Source organism: Pleurodeles waltl, chromosome 7 (assembly GCF_031143425.1).
Source record: "Pleurodeles waltl isolate 20211129_DDA chromosome 7, aPleWal1.hap1.20221129, whole genome shotgun sequence".
NCBI classification, from domain to species: Eukaryota; Metazoa; Chordata; class Amphibia; order Caudata; family Salamandridae; genus Pleurodeles; species Pleurodeles waltl.
Genome location: NC_090446.1, coordinates 1436623664 through 1436640126, shown reverse-complemented (window position 1 = coordinate 1436640126; position 16463 = coordinate 1436623664).

The window sequence follows — 16463 nt, the reverse complement described above, 5'->3', positions numbered from 1 at the left end:
CAAGGTTTAAAATAAACTCACAAAGGAGGAGTAAGTGATGTTGAAAGTGAGAAATATTTAAAGAAAAACCTAATTTGACAAGGGCACAGAACCAATTTAAAGAAAAAGGAATGATAATGTTTAGAAGTAGGGGAGTAGAGAATTTGGTACAAAACATGAAGCAGTATAAGAGTTTAAGGGCAGTATTGAATAAAATGCAACCTATTGAGATTGTGGATGATACAGTCTTCTCCTTGAAGTGTGATCTATGAATGTTAATACCAAACAGAATGTGAATAATGGATAAAACAGTATTTTCTAAGAAGAAAAGAAGCCAAATAAAGGCTTATTGATAAAAGTCATTTTTGCAAATTTTTTGAAGAAGAAACTAAGCATACACCTAGTACTGACGCTTTTTTAAAGAAGAAAGCTAGTTTCAAGAGAATGTATTAGTCTATGCAGTTGAAACAATTGGCTGATTCTATGAGGTAAAAGATGGTACTCCCATTTCAAAAGAGGAGATTCCTACAGAGGAAGAGATAGCTAAAGAAGTGCAAGTAAGGTGTATACATGTTTCTGTGTATAAATGGGACTACAGTCATATTTGTAGCAACAAACACTACAAAGACACTTTCTAATTCAATTTCCAGATAGAAGTGTGAAGCAGAAAACTGCAATGTTGCAAGCGTTAGATTCATGCAAAGTCAGGAAATATACAAATTTGCAAGGACACTCACTGGCATGTCTATCCAGGAAAGTGTGCACAAATACTTTTCATATTTTTAGAAGGTTTGCTGTTTCATTCAAAAATATTAGTTATAAGACTTTAATTTGTAAAAAGTCCTACATTGTGTTTAGGAGAAATTAATAAAGCACTTACGTATGGTACAGTATTAGAGGTAGAAAATCGTTGCAAAACCATTCATTTACATTTCTTTGGTCCACATTGAAGTGGAGTCTGTGCAAAATTGAGTTGGTATGTTCAGGTGTAGAAGAACAAAGCACTGATATTAGTACTTATAACTTTACAAGAGAAATAACACAGTTTAATGTAGTTTCAACAGAGAAACCATAGTATGTTTGTATTTGTTGGCAGCAAATTCACTTCAAAGGACAAATCTCGAAATGGTGATGTGTTCTTGAAATATGAACTAGAAAGCAGAGAAAAGTGGCTTCAATTTGCAGTGTATTTATTTGTGGAGGAATGTTTTAATTTGTCAACACACCAGATCAAGTATTGCTATGATAAATTAAAGGACAACAAAATGCCTGTCAGAGCAATACACAATAAGTTTGAGGTCATATATTCCAAAGGGAACTTCAACATCTGAATGTTTTTGAAGGAATGCTCGTGCAGACTATATACCCTTTTCAAGCAATAGTTCATTTGGAAAAAATAGACTGAGAAATCTCCACCCACTGAGATTCAGAAAGGGCTGAGAGGTAGAGTTGTATATTTGTTTTAAGATTTTAAATGCGATATTGAAACTATGGGTATCCAGAGATCTGGATGAACCGCTTGTTATTCAACTGAACGATATGCCCAACAAAAGGCAAAAAAAACCTGGCAGAGACTAGTAGATGTCAACAAGGTGAAGAAAGCGACATACCTGCATTTTGAAAATGACATTGCGTGACGCTGCCAAATTTGTCGCAGCTCCACACACCGTCATTTTCTGTTAAATCTGGCCCTTTATGCTTGCCCTTGTATATCTGAGAATGCAAGAGGTTCTGAGAACAGATTATGACATCCTATTTGAGGGAAAACATTTGATGATTTTTGGAGATCTACTGTAACCTATACATGTGAAGGGTCAGCTTGTAGTCAAAACACTGCTCCATGAATTATTTGGGAAGCATTAGAAATGTGAATATTTGGTTACATTTTTAATCCAAAGAATTAATTAGGAATATGATACAAGCATCAGACGGTGATTAAGAAAATACTTTGAAAGAGATCAGATTAGGGGTTCTTTCAAAAGAAGGAAGGCATGTTTTAGAAAGTTTAATTTCACTTATGAGGAGTGTAATACATATACACATACAAAAACTCAGAAACAGAGAACCATACAATTTTGCAAAAACCCTAAAATATGTCATTAGCCCTTTCTTTGATCATATGAAGTGGATCAAACAAGAACCTTTTTTTGTATATTATGTAACAGTTTTATATACTTTTTTTTTCTTTAGCAATAAAAATAACTAGGTTAGTAAAGAGGTAAGGGAAGGCAAGTTGGAGGAAGCAACTGCCTCCAGTCTCTGAACAAAATGCAAGTTTAAAACGGGAAGGAAAAATAAAAAGACTGAAGAGCTATGATTTTTGATAGTGTCCATGTAGGTAGCCACAGAGGGATGATCAGACCCATAGACAGGTGACATTTGCCACAGATAGTCACCATTTCTGAAGGTTTCTACAAGAAACCAAAAAATGGTGATACTTTCCTGAGATGTTGATAGTTGCGCAAATGGTCCTGTTGATGATGACTTTGCTGCTCCTGCCTTTTCCCTCATCATGTGATAGTATGTTCTCTTCTGAATTGTCATGTTTCCACATGGATGAAGTAATATTTCTTCCCTATTCCTCTTGATTACTTCTTATCACAGAAGATGCACTGCTATGACCTTCTCCTCACCAAATGATATTGTGAAGTGCCTCCACATGTTTGACTCCTTTTTTGGTGGTGGCATATCTTCATCCTCATATGGCAGAAGGAAAGGGCCTCTCTGGTCTTCAGAAGACATAGCTACAGTGGAAGACGGTAGTTTTCCACAAAGCCAAACAAAAAACACAGAGATGCACTGTGTTTCAATATTTTCTGCAGAAATCTGAAAGCCAAATATGGTTTGCTGAGTGCTTGGGTGGGGACTTTCTGTAGCCAATCAGCAGCTAAGATTTGGGTGTGTTCCAGACATCACAGTAAATCTGAAGTTCCAGCCAGTGGATCTGTGGATTCTCTAAACTGGTAAAAGAAATAAGCATGTTTTAAAACACACATAGGGCTCCAAATGCAAATGTATAGATATGTTTTCACTGATATCAGTCTTAAACTTTGAGGGGCCAGTCTATCATATTCATATTTTTTGAAACATTTAGATGAATCCACAGACCCAAATCCATGGCTCTGAATCCACGGATCTGCTGAAATTTTGTCACAGGAACTAGTAACCACAGAGTACCCTTTTGAGCTCCTTTTCTTGAATTTGAGGCGGATCCACAGATCCTTAAAACAATCTTAATGCATTTACAAAAGCACTACATAAGTTAGAAAAACTTAAACATGTCATTGTTACTTTTAAAATGTATAATAATAACAAATGTGAAAATCAAATGTACCTTTAAACTTGTACAAATGAGTATTACTAAATTGAAATTATAGAAGCAATTGTATGGTTATAGAGACATTATAGTTAAGAAATAACCTTAAAAAACCTTACAAATGAACTAAAAAAATTGAAGGATACAGGGATTTCATAGTTGGGTTCAGACTTTAGACACACAAAAGCATAGACATTCAGCAGCTCTAGTTACCTTAGCTAATTATAAATTACATCCCCTGCAATGCACTCTTTATGACTTCACATATGACAGCACTTGTGGCAGTGTTAGTGATATCACTGATGACACCACTGACAACTTCTCAAATGTTGTTTTCAGTGGATTCCTAATGTTATTTCCTAACTATGAGGGTTATTACAACTTTGGAGGAGGTGTTAATCTGTCCCAAAAGTGACGGTAAAGTGACGGATATACCACCAGCCGTATTACGAGTCCATTATATCCTATGGAACTCGTAATACGGCTGGTGGTATATCCGTCACTTTACTGTCACTTTTGGGAGGGAATAACACCTCCTTCAAAGTTGTAATAACCCCCTATAACATTTCTGTAACCTTTGAATTCTTCAGTGAAGATATATAACATGATAGTTAGGTGAATATGTCAATGACAATATTTAATTTCCAGAGTCCCACTATTTATGTTCAAAGAAAGCCAGCACTTCAGATATCTTCTTGGAACATTTATCTGTGATGCATTTCACCGATATCTGCCTTTCTCAAACTCAAGTGCCCAATCAACTCACAAAAGTTTAAACAACCTTAACCATAGACATATTTTAGTCTGGGGTAAACAATTACATAAATGTCAAATAGATGTAACCTTATAACATCATCTTACAGATCTGAAAATATTGTTAGTTTAGTCACATATATTGAATTATTTAAACAGGTCAGTGGGTGTACACTAACCAAAAAGTTATGATAATCAATGAATGAATCCACTAAATACAAATTTATGTTCAATAAACAGGTCCTCCTTGATGTTACATCCCCCATGATTCTTTCACCTTCAGAATATTAAGTTCACAAAAGTCCAAAAGTCCTTTCTCTTTCCAATCATTAAGCATTTCTTGATATATTGCAACTGCAGGCAAATATCCTGTCCTATCAATTGTGTCATAGCATCCTGATTTCAACAATTGTATGTGTGGTATTTGGCGTGACTGGGTAAATAATCAATGCCTAAAAAAAATGTGTATCTCTCAATGTGAAGCCTCCGTGGACCTGACAGATCTGACACGATCGGAGTGGCTTCCATCACATCAATGAGGAAGTGATGGCAGCCATTTTAGGAGTTGGAATACAGTCACAAGTCCTACAAAAATGCAAACAAAAAGACATAAGGGTACAGGTTAGGGCTACACTAGAGGTACCCCACCTGTTACCAAAAAACTTAATTTTGCCACAAGTTTGCAAAGAATCTCCAAATAACCTATGGGGTGGGCCAGGGCCTCAGGGGTGGTGTAGGTAGTAGTTAGGAGGAGGGGGGGGGTTCATACCATCAGTTATATCATACGTGATGTCACTGACCATGCTGTGAGTGATGTAATATGTGAGGTCATAAACAGTGAATTAGGGGTGTAAGTCACAGTTAGCTCAGGTAACTATAACTGATCAATTTCTATGATTTTGTGTATTTAAATCTGAACGTAACTCCCACACCCCATGACCTTTAATATTTTTCAGTGAATTTCTATATTTTAATCAATGTTACTTCTTAACTATAATGTCCCTGTAACCTTGTTTTTTTTATTAAATTTCAACTTGCTTTAACATAAATTGTTATATAATTTGACTCATAAGTTCTATTTACCATCATACATTTTCATAAATGGATAAAGATATTTTATTTACACATTCGTTCTCACTATATATTTAGAAAAAAATCATTAAACGGTAACGTAAGGTAACTCATTTATACTGTTTGTATAAATGCAATACATCAAATCTTTCTTTTTTCCATAAAATTCATTGTGTAGATCTGTGGATACCTCACAATTCCTCAAATAATGCATCTGCTGGTTATATTTTGGGATGATCCTCAAAAGCACACATTCAATACAAAAACTTAGGGGCATATTTCTATAAGTGTATCCCTGCCTTCATGTAGGTGTGTGAGTTGCTGTGTGAGTGACTGTGTGGATGTGTGTCTGGCTTTATGGGTGTATTAGTGGGTGTGTGAGTGGCTTTGTGTGAATATAGGTAGACGTGGGAGTGGCTGTGTGGGTGGTTGAATGATTTTGTGGGTTCTGTGAGTGGGTGTGTGAGTAGTTGTGTGGGTGTGTACATGGGTGTGTGAGTGAGTGTGTGAGTGGGTGGATGTATGAGTGGCTGTGTGAGTCTGTGAGTAAGTGTGTGAGTGGCTTTGTGGGTCAATGAGTGGGCGTGTGAGTCGTTGTATTGTTTTGTGATTTGGTTTGTGAGTGGTTATGTACGTAGGTGTTTGTGCGGCTGTGTCAGTCTGCGAGTGAAAGTGTCAGTAGTTTTTTGGGTCTGTGAGCGGGTGTGTGAGTGGCTTTATATGTGTGTGGGTGGGAGTGGGAGAGATTGTGGGTCTGCGAGTGGGTGTGTAAGTGGTTTTGTGGGTCTATGAGTGCGTGTGTAGCATTTGTATGGGTGTGTAAATGGAACTATATGGGTGTGTGAGTGGGTGTGTGAATGGTTGTGTGGCTGTGTAAATGGTTGTGTGAGTCGGTAGGTTTGTGTTACTACCCTTGTGGTGGCTTGGGTATGAGAACACACTCACACTGTGGGGACTTGATTGCACTATGGTGACCGGAATACAAGTCCCCACAAAGCAATACCTTCTAAATTAAAGAAAATTACTTCAGAACATATGTGAAAATGTATGCACCTTTTTTAAAAAATGACCCTGTGAGGACCTATGCCTTATCAAGTGTGTTATTTTCTTTGCTAAGCTCTGCCCTGTAGACAGAAGGGGTACTGCAGTGTCAAACACACCATGGAGCCTAAACACACTTCAGTCATATAAGTGCTAGGTTAACATACATTATGAGTGTCATGTGAAAAAGAAGGTAGCACAGCCATCAGCACATAGGTTTACTCAAATACACCAGAGATTTCAAACTTATGTAATATTTTCTCATTTTATTTCAATCAAATAGCAATCAAATCACAGTACAGAGTTTTCCCTTTACCTATTTCACGAAAAGACATTAATATTAAACTATTTTAATGCATAATTATGAACAATTTCTTATGCTTTGTTATTTTGCCAATATTTTGTACTGACACTACTTCATATTTGATTATGTTCAGTGTGGTCATACATAGCCGCTATAAAGGTCATAATATGATATGCTGATATGTTTTAGCTTATGTTTTAGCTTATGGGTTTGTCCATAGCTTTAAAATCATTGTGAGGCAACCAAACAATTTCTGTTCAGTTTTATGCTGTGCCGTTTTATAATAGGGAATCTCTCTGTACACATAAATCAGTGAAATAGATACGTAAATAGATGTGTCATCAATAATCAGCACCTAGAGACTCATTAGTCTGAAATACACATATGAAAATGATAAAGTTGCAGCAGTGTTCACAATGTCACTGGCAGTCTTTTGCTATTGTGACAAGATCGCATGAACAACCAGTGGTAACAATATTATTGCCAGATATATCCCAATTTTGCTGTTCAGTTTATAATTCACCAACAAATGCTGGAGTTATTCTATTGCCACCTTGCCATTACCACTGTGTGTTTCGACATGAGCATAACTGTCGCCTAGTAGGTTGAAAGCAGGGGTTAACTTTGTTGACGTTGGTAGATCAAAATATCTAAGACAGCAGGGGATTGTGCTATTTCCACAACACAAATTCTTACTGGCCTATATATGCAGTGCAGTACCACTTAAACCCTTAACTACTTTCCCTCAAAAGTGATGTTGTATTTTCCATGTTTAAAAAAAAACAAAAGAATGCAGGAAGAAAACGTCCTTTTACAAGAAACCAGAGAGTCCTTTTAATGCCCACTGAGACTATTCACACAAAAGAGAAGAAAGGTAAAGCACTGCTTCAGGAGGGTTAGCCATAGAGATACAAAAGGCTAACTGTGCACAGAAAAGAAGTAAAGGGCCAATTAGTATGACACATGAACAGGGCACTGAAACACTCTGAAGTTGGTAACACTCCAGGAAGGGGGATAGGCATCATGGCTGCAGGGCAGAACTACATGCCGAGTGACTAGCATGAAACTCCCAAAACAGCCTAGTTGGACCTGAATATGTGAGGTGCAGTTCTATCACTATGCATTTACTTATCATTCAATCGATCAAACATATATAGCCAGCTGCAAATCACCCCTGAGGGTGTTGAGGTGCTGGAGCTGTATGTTGCTGGGTGGAGGTATGATAATTCGAACTTTTCAGGTTTTTAGTTCTCTTCTGAATCACTGGAGTGACAGCACAATCCTGGGGTGCAGGGGGAAGTCCCCGTCCCTGGAGCCCTCTTCAGATATGCTGCTCAGGAGGTCAACTTTCTACGTTCAGACTTAGTCACTTTTTCTGAGATTCTCTTCAGTGGGACGAACCTACAAGTCAGGCCGGGTCACGGTTGAGGCAAGTTGACACGAGTTGCCGCGGCAGGTCGGTCCGTTTAAGGAGCTTTTCCAAAGAAGTTCTCCAATCTTCTCCAAACTTCTGGATCTACTTACAGATGGACGTTTAAGGTTCTTTTGGAGTCCACAGCTCACCCCAAGGTTCCAGAAGCTATGAGTTGCTCCTTAAGGGTGTGGACTACAACCTCCAGAATGCACCTGGCTCAGACTCCAAAACAGCCACTGGACAGTGGTCAGCTAGTCAGTTTCTTCAGGATCTGAGGCAGGAGACTCTGGTTAGCATTTTTTCACCTGTAGCAAACAGGGAGTCCCTCCTTGAAACAGTTGAAGCCAGGCAAAACCCTTCTTGTGGTGGAGCCCAATTGTGCAGCTGGTGCAGTCCTTCAGAGTGCACTGTCCAGGTGCAGGTCACGGGTCCAGCAGGGCAGTCCTTATTCTTCTGATGTTCTTCCTTGTAGGTATCTGGTAGAAATCTGATGTGTGGCTGCAGCTCTACCACATTTGTCCTTGATCCTGGGTGAAAAACAGGGCGATCCTAGTTCTCCATTCAGATGCAGGGTCCTTCCCCTTGTGATGACCACTTCCTGGGAAGTGTGGCAAAAATGAATCCCAGGGAGCAACATTCTTCAAAAATCCGTCATGGCTGAAACTGATATTTGGAGGTTGAGACCACCCACTAGTGTGGCTAAAAATCCTAAACACATCCCTCTCCTGCCCTCTCCTAATCTAATCAAGTGGCTGGGGTTGCATGATGTGAGAGAGGTGCTGGTCTGCTCCAAATGTCCTCCCCTACCTTCAAAGACCAGTTTGGCAGCCCTTCCCCATTCCTGCTTCCCCATCTGCTGAGGTAGTTCTCCTCCCCAAGGCACATCATTTGTGTTCAGCCCAGGCCACTTCACACCTCATCCATGCAGCCTGGCCAGGCTGCCAGAGGCTGACCAATCAGAGCTGAAGTTTTTAGGTAGAGTTTAAAACTCTTTACCTGAACTAGATATATTAAAACCAACAATTGTAAGTTGTAGGATTTATTATAACAATTAATTTGATTCCAAACTTGAGATATCTGACACTTAGGGGGACTTTGGTAACTAAAATAAAATCTCCCCATTTTAGCCTATGGGGGCTATTCATTACAGTGAGGCAAAAACACATTTGGCTATTTTACCTCATCAGGGCTTATAAAACTATTTTATAAGGTCCCTGCTTACAGTTACATGCCACCCAGCCCTAGAGGCACATAGGCCACACCTTAGGGGGGGACGTATGTGTAAAAATTAGGTAGTTTAAGACTTTCAAACTACTTTTAATTCCAAAGTCGAATTTGCATGTAACTTTAAATTAAAAGCAGCCAGCAAGGCAGGCCCTCCTTTACAATGACACTGAACACCTCACAGTGCACCTATGGGGGCACTACCTTTGCTGGGGTCCCTAAACCTACATTCCCTACCATATACTAGGGACTTATAGGTAGGTTAGTTTTGCCAATTATAATTAGTCTAATTTGCAAATCCACTTTACACTGAGCACTGGCCCAGGGACTGGTAAGCAGTACCAAGTGCACAGCAAAGAGTCAGTAACCACCAGTATCTGTCCAAAATGTTTGGGGGTGACCAGGGCAAAAAGGAGGACTTTCCTACAGAGACCATTACAGTAATTCAGCCAAGACACAACTATGATGAGGCTCAAGGTGATCCTCTGGGAGAAATAAAGGAATGGCAACACTCTATCTCCCTCATTATGTTGTTTTGCAACATATTCCTGATACTTTATGTGGCTGCTCATCATACAGCTTCCATACTTCTCCTACGCTCAAAAGCAGTATGGGATTTGTAGCAGACAACCTTTCTTGGTCACATTTTTCTTTTACAAGGGTTCGAATCTCCTAACTTAACACATTTTACCCCATATGAAGTCTGTATTCTATGTTCCCAGATCACCATCTTAAAGGCAACCCACTCAGCCCTGGTGAGGTGTGAGGAGCCAGCATTTTCTGTATAGTATTTATATGTTCCTACCTTTAGGGACAGAAGGATGTGTCATGTGGTGCCACTACTGGTAATCTAAAAATAAAAGCACACAGACAAAGCCTGGTCCACAAAAATTACAATAAAAGCAGTCTGTGAGCTGAAACTGCAAATCTCAAATACTCTGCACTATCATCCCAAAGTGGTACATCCCTGTTTTCCAGAAATAGGTCTAGACAAGTGCATACAGCATGTAATGAAAGGTCAAATAAATAATCTTTATTATGTGGATGCAGTTTCCATCCAGTAACTCATTTTTGTAGCCATCTAGAGAACTTATTGGCGAGTGACACTGTCTGGGATCCCTGCAGTGAGAAATCTTTCTCACAATTATATACCATATTGGAATTTCTCCACCATTCCCCCAAATGTTGTGCAATAGGGAGACGTGGCCTAAACCTTCCAGGAATGTTATCTGGTAAAGTTAGGTGTGTAAGTATATACAAGTGCCAAAGATCAGCCATACAATGTGTCTTCTAGAATAGCCAACCCTATAAATCTATTAAGCAATCATGCATCACATGTTGGACCCCTGGTGCAATCTATATTAGAGGACCCCACCAGTAAGCAGAATTAGGACCTGATTTAAAAACTGGCAGACAGGTTACTCCGTCACAATGAGGATGGATATCCCATCCGCTAAAATCTAAATCCCGGATGGGATATCTGTCACCGTTGTGACGGAGTAAACTGTCTGCCAAGTTCTAAATCAGACTTTATGTTGGGCCATACAACTGCTTCTGCCTCTTGTTTCTTAACTTATTTAGTTGGGACCCGGCCATGACTGTTTCCTGCAGAAACTGCATGTGTATATGATGCCTCTTTAGCAAAGCTATGGTCCTGTGTGCCTAATTTATCAGGTTATGACCTCTATGCTGTCCAATACTATCGTTGCAAGTACAGTCTCCCCATTGTCAGTGCCAGGTTCAACCACCTCTTCAAGATAATACAAGATAACCTTCTTCTGTCCATATTGTCAACTCACAAAAACAATATGACTTTGCATATGAACACAATGAGCGCTTCAACCGACAAACCTGTCCTCCCTACTGCGGGCTGAATTTGACAATTATCTTGTCTCTCCCAGCTCTAGAACATAAACAAGAGAACTCATTATTCCCATTTAAACTGTATCAACACCCAGCACCTTGTGCTATGGAGAGGGGGATTGATTGCAATCATACACATAAGCTCCAGTTGCCTTCAAGTACATACCTTTCATACACTATGAGCCCTAATGGGCCCTGGTACACTACTAATCACGTTATAACCATGAACATGAGATTTCCTCTACCTACCCTCTAATGAACATGTATACGCAAATGTGGAGGATCCACCATATTAAAAGATATCATTTACAGTCATAGGAGCAACATCTGAGCCTTGGCTCTGATATATATCTTCAAACTCCAGGTAGCCCCCCTCCTCGCTGCTTCATATCAATTATTCTATATCAAGTAGTTCTGTAGGGGGTCTACAATCGAAAAAGTTGCTTGAATAACTATGCATGCCCGTTAGCTGCTTGCTTCCTCGTGGGCTTCCCTAAAATGCATCAGTGCTTGAGACGATACCTCTACTGTCTTCTGCTGATACTGGACGTTGAAGACGTTCTGTAACCATTAAGCAAAATAAGCACGTGTTTAGGGCATCAAGGGAAGGGAGGGCACCGCATAAACTTTCCATTGCTGGATTTAACATGGACCATACAGTGAAAAACTGCAAATTGTGCAGCTAAGCCAGGTTCCACAGAAAAGGGGTCCCACAATGAATGAAAACAAAATATTTATATATTATATATATATATATATATATATATATATATATATATATATATATATATATATATATATATATATAAATACTATAATAAACATAATAACACAATAGTAATAATAGAGCTAAACAATGTACATTATTCTTGGGAATACAAAAAAATTAGAATCTGGTAACTGACACACGGTTTGAACTTAAAAATACGGGCAGATCTGTATGGATCATTAGCAGAATTAGCACAAGTTGGATTTGAAAGATATGAAGCAGCTACAAATTAAATGCACTAGATGTTGATTACAAGGCAGCTCAAACTCTCAAATGTGTCATAAACAAGCTACCCAATGACAGAGCTGTTGCACCAGAAATGTATCTGAATGCCAGAGATACATTTTGTATCACCACCTTTTACACAATTTTTTCCAAACTTGAAACTGAGATGAGAAGACGAGAGCTGCACAAAGAAACAGCAGAGAGATTTTCTTTTCTATGTGATGGGCCACATAATGTCACTTCAAATCTACTGAATTGAAAGGTATTCTCAGTGGTGACAAAAGCTGATTGACGCTTACCCAAAGGACTTGAACACTAATTTCTCAGCTGAGCTTCAGCAGTTTCACTCATATGAAGGTCCTAAGTTCAGTGCAACAAAAAATGTAAAAATAAGATTCATTCATGGTAAACAAGTAGCTGTAGAAGACAGTATTGAATGTGCTTTTCCAAACGTAGATATTTGCTTTCGTATATTTTTGACATTAGTAGTCACAAATTGCTCAGCTGAGTGTTCATTTTCTCAGTGAAAGTGTATTAAAATCCCAACAGAACAACCATGCAACAAGGCAGGCTTGATGCCTGATCTCCACTAAGTATAGAAGCAGATGTGTTACGTAAGATTCGTTTTGAGCATCTGATCAAAGACTATGTAATTAGAAAAAGTAGGGGAAAACTTTTCAAGTGCAAATAAAGTGGAAGTATACAAAAATAAACATTATTTTCCATTGTCCTTCATTTAAAAAAATAACATTTTATTATTTTTTATATTTTTTATTAAATATATATGCGGGCATTAACATCTTTTAAGTGTTTAGGGCATCTAAAGGTCTAAATATGGCCCTGTCTATCACCCACACATTCTCCTTTGGTGTCTAGCCACTGCCAGACCTCTACTATGGTGGTCAAGAAGTGTGTTTTATTAAGCACATAAGCGAGTCTGTAACAGAAGAGCATGCATAATTTTCAGCTGCCACAGCTTACACTTGAGGGATAAAAATGAACTTTTTTGCCTTTATATGCAGAAATGGTTAATAGGGCATATAATACACCCACAATTTCACACCATCCATAATTATTACAGCCAAAAAAGATAAAAGTGTCCCTGCTCAGAGCTGCAATAAGTTCACCATCACCATGCCCACACACAGTCACTGTAAAGAACTCCCATTAAAAATAATAAAGGTAGGGACTTAAAATAAAAGCCCATAGGACTGATATTAAAATAAATTAAATTATTTAAACTGTTTAAAAATATGATTACATTGCATGTATTCTTTAAACCTTTTTTTCCAAAAATAAAACATGATTATTAATTTAAATTAATTTATTTCAATCATCTTTTTAAATATGCAGAAATATTCTAGCAGTAATATTTATTAAAATTGATCAACCTTCTGTACATTAATTCTGTACATCTTTTTTTTAAAAGATACATAATTAAAAAGTTTTTTTTTTTACTTCAGACCTCAGAAAAAATAGAATTATTTTATTTTAGAGGTAATATATTCAAAATGAGTAGTTTATACTATTCTACATTTTAAATAAATATAGACAAATTGTTAATGTTAATAATGATCACAAAAATATTTTTTTCTAATTTTTTTCATCTTTAATACAACCTTTCCCTATACATTACCCTATACATTACCCTGGTGGTGGAGATATTCTCCTACACATGAAAAGTTTGAATTGGTAAATTTAAACTTGCAAACAACACTCCAGCAGCTGAACTCAAGAGGTGGAAACATGTAAGTGTATAGTTTTCTGTACCTTTACATGTAAATGGTGAACAGCCCAAAGTAGTCGTGAAATTGCCCAAAAGTTTAAGAGAAAACCTGTATATGTAGATTTACTCACAAGTGAGATTACCTTTGTGAATAGGGCCCATAGGTTTGTGAACTGTAGTACTGTAGTACTGCTTTACATACTACAAAATGCAGCATATGAATCAACCCTATAGCTTTGGGAAAATGAACATGACTATCATAACAAAATGTCTACGCAGGGACTTAAGTAGTATTGTTATCATTAAACATGAACTCAGTGGAGACCTGGCCATCTCTATAAAGACACTCTCTCTACACTTGATTACCTGACATATACAACACCTCCATAGTAATGTGTGATCTCTGTTTGAACTTGAACGTGGTTATCTTCCATCACTATCACTGTGGGGACTTGAACATTGCCTTTCCACATTATAACTGTATGGACTTGATCATGATAATCTTCACACAGAATGTAATAGTAATCATCCACTAGGCAGAGGTTTAAACATGTCTGTCATCCCACAATATTTCTGTGTGTTCTTCAATACCATTATCTTTAAATGCTATCGCTGTCTGAGCTTGACCATGAAAATGTCCCGATTATGGGCCTCATTACGAGACTAGTGGTCTTTTGGCAAGCCCGCTGCAGTGGCGGCCGTCAACAAACCACCATCTTGGCTGTCGTATGACTGCCCTAGTAAGAGTTACCCTGTGAAGTCCGCGAAAGAACAGCCACATTTTGAAAACCGCCAGAACACTGCAGGACGGAAAAGAGGTGGTTACCAGCACTGCCAGCCCAACAAAAATCCTCCCAGCAGATTACGATACACAAATTCACAGCAGTGGTTCTGCCACGGTGGAAAACCAATGGCGGTGCGAATCGCAGTGGTCTCAACTCACATCACAGTGAACACAACACCACATTGAATAGTTTGAATCCCCACACCTGACACACATTCACACACTCAAACACCTACACACTCCACTATAAAACACACCCCTACACAACCCACAATCCTTTGCAACGGGAATGCCACTCACAGCCAGAGACTAGCAAAAATAAAAATAACTAGCTAAACAAACAATAGGCATTCCTACACATTTCAATCAGCACTCATCTCACACTTGCATAACATTCACAAAGCACAATTTTTCAACCCACACAATACACAACAATCGTCACCCACTCACAGCACCCACATATCAGCACTAACATTTTTCAGCCTTTTTTCACTGCCTCACCATCTTTACCACCACTGTCATGTCCCGACAAAAACACCCACATTTCACAGATGAGGAATTAAGGGTCATGATGGACGGAATTGTCAGGGTAGAGCCACGCCTGTTCAGAGCACAGGTCCAGCAAACATCAATAGCCAGCAAAATGGAGTTGTGGCAAACAATAGCCAACAGGGTCAATTCTTTAGGCAGCTATCCACACACAAGGGAGGACATCTGGAAGAGGTGGAACAACCTCAGGGGGGAGGTACATTCCATAGCATCCAGGTACCAGCTGGCGGTAATGAAGACTAGCAGAGGACCCTCACCTCCTCTTTCTACTTTAACATCTTGGGAGGAGAAGGTCTTCGATATACCTCATCCAGAGGGCCTGACAGGAATACCCGGTGGAGTGATGTTGAGTAAGTCATCACAACATTCATGTCACTCAAGTGTCAAGTACTGCATGCTCCTTCAACAACTTATTCCACCTCAATTAAAACACCACCCACTTCACCTCTGTCCAAATCACGTAATAACCCTCTCTGCCATGCCACATGGCCACTGAACTTACCTGGCCCCACGACCCGTGGAAATGGCACGTGAAGTACTGGCTAATAATAGCACTATAACTTCCAGAATGCAATATCTTATCATTCTGAAAACCTGGAGAGTGCACCACATATTAGATGTTATGCATGTTAAACTAATATCCTCTCTAAACCATATTGAATGTCCTGGTGTAGAACAGGATATGGCAATGACAGCAATGCAATTGCTCACTCACACTATTATCCCAAGTGACACACATCTATATCTTAGTGCCCATTCATAATGGCCTCAGATCAAAATTTCCTAAGCCAAGAATGTGCCCCTGGGTTGGAAAGTCAGATGGCTAAGTGGATGTGCATGCAGTACATCCAGATACAGGTCAATGTCCATTGCTTACTCACATACTATGTCGCTACAATGACACTAATGTGCATTGTACAGCTCTTATTTGTGCTGTCTATCATGCCAGACAGTTCACTAGGTGAACAGCCATGTCAAAAATCAGGCAACGTCAGGTGGCAACAGCAGTACAATCACCACCAACCTAGTCTAACAACTCTAAACATGGAGTATGGAATTAAAGTCACAGAGTTTTATGTTGTACCAAGTTATGCTGAGCAGCAGTTGCCATTGTCATTGCTGGGGGTCATGTCAAGGCACTGTCTGCATCTCACACAACTGCAACAGTACTCTGAACTCTGTGTTCCACCATGGACAAGATACCAGAGACTGTCACTTCTCCACTGGCTGAAGGCCCCATTGAGGACTACATCCCTTGATTTCTGGACACTGATGACAAACCTGGCCCATCAGGGATGCCTGGTCAGTCACGAACTGTCAGCCTCACACTGCCCACATGCATTCCTTCCACCCCTGTTGCATCTGTGATACAGCCAAGGGTTCACCCCCATCCTGTGTTCTAAGGGCAGTACTATCCATTGTGTGCCACACTGTACAGGTACCTT